This window comes from Corvus brachyrhynchos, unplaced genomic scaffold (genome assembly GCF_000691975.1).
Source record: "Corvus brachyrhynchos isolate BGI_N302 unplaced genomic scaffold, ASM69197v1 scaffold334, whole genome shotgun sequence".
NCBI lineage: Eukaryota > Metazoa > Chordata > Aves > Passeriformes > Corvidae > Corvus > Corvus brachyrhynchos.
In genome coordinates this window covers 1,726,109-1,727,739 of record NW_008238316.1, presented here as the reverse complement: position 1 = coordinate 1,727,739, position 1,631 = coordinate 1,726,109, and the positions used below count along the sequence as shown (strand labels likewise).

General features: G+C 42.6%; 1 protein-coding gene across 15 annotated transcripts in view; it reads right to left on the bottom strand.

Moving 5' to 3' along the window:
- Positions 1-1,631, bottom strand: part of PCDH15 (protocadherin related 15) — a 572,690-nt gene that overhangs the window by 98,807 nt on the left and 472,252 nt on the right. The gene's annotated exons all lie outside the window — the stretch shown is intronic.

Below are 1,631 nucleotides of genomic sequence, written 5' to 3'. Positions count from 1 at the left end.
CAGGAATTTCTGCATGGAATGGGTGCCCAGGGAGCTTTGGAGTGCCCATGCCTGGAGGTGTCCAAGGAAGGGCTGGAGGTGGCACTCAGTGCTCTGGTGGGGATCAAGCACAGGTTGGACTCAATCCTCAAAGTTTTTCCAACCTAAATGATTCTGGGATTCTATCCTACGATTCTCTGAACTTCAACAGAAGATGAGCCTGATGCTTGTGAAGCCAAGCCCACAGAGAATTCTAATGCTGAAGGATCTTCAGCATTGGGCGGTGTCTGAGAGGAATTTTTATTTAACACTGATTTAGTGTTTCAGTGCTGCCCAAATCCTTACGGAATACAAATTTAGATGAAGGATGGATGCAGACAGACAGAAGGGACACATCAGTTAGAAAGCTCCTTTCCACTTAACACATTTGTCACACTCAGTGATACTTTCATCACTGCTCTCTGAAGAACTACTTAAATTTTTGGTTTGTTCATCCTGTTCTTCAAACCCAAATGTTATCCCACTTCATCGTTATTCTTCTCTGCTCAGAACAGGCTGATGATTGCCACCGAAAATCTTCAGCTGGGATCTTTGTTCTCACACACTGAACCAGCCTCAGATTTCAGTGTCAGCCAAATAATTCTTGTTATCACATAATTATAGGGATGGGCAAAATGAATAGGTTTTCATAGAGCTCTCACATTTAAATGCTGACCTGTTATTTTGCCTCCTCTTAATTAAATTAGGGCGTGATGAACAAGGTTATGTAAATTAAACAAAGGGCACTCTGTGAGCAAGGTATTCTCATTTATTTGCCTTTATGAATGACATCTGTGAAGACCGTAAGAGATTTGCATGTTTTGTTTTCAGAACAGTCGCCGGGAATGCTTAATTCCGGTGATGGTGTTCATTGTAAGGCTTGGTAATGAAACTCTTTATCTGGCTAGCAATCAATTAAAAGTTAATTAAAATTGCTAATAAGGAAAAAATCACTGTGTTTCTTCCCTGCATTACACCCATGTGCTAAGCAGGGTTTGCTACAACTTCATTCTGACAGATCCATGGATATCACATCCTTCTAATCCACATCTGTCAGTTGGACTTGCCTGATTTCCAATCAATTCAATTTCCTCTGTAGAAATAACTGATCCAAACAAACAAACAACAAAAAAAAACCCCAAAAGCCCCACAGGAATCTCCAAGAGTAATCTGAAATATGCCTGTAATTGGAAACCGTGACAAAAGATTCTCATGAGACAATGTTTTTGTATCAGGTTAGTTTGGAAGGATGTCTTGGAATATATAAACTTGTTTCAGGAAGGAAATTAAAATTACTTTCAAATACATGGCAGGATTTGCAACCGTGTTCCTAAAAACATGACTGTGAATGTTGTGAATTCATTTGTGCACATTCTTAGGCAGAAAACACCTTTGCCACATTCTGCAGGACTGATTTGATTCACAGAATCCCAGAATGACTGAGGTGGGAAAAGCCCTCCCAGCCCATGGAGTCCAAGCTGTGCCCGGTGCCCACCTTGTCCCCAGCCCAGAGCACTGAGTGCCACCTCCAGCCCTTCCTTGGACACCTCCAGGCATGGGCACTCCAAAGCTCCCTGGGCAGCCCCTGCCAAGGCCTGAGCACCCTTTCCATG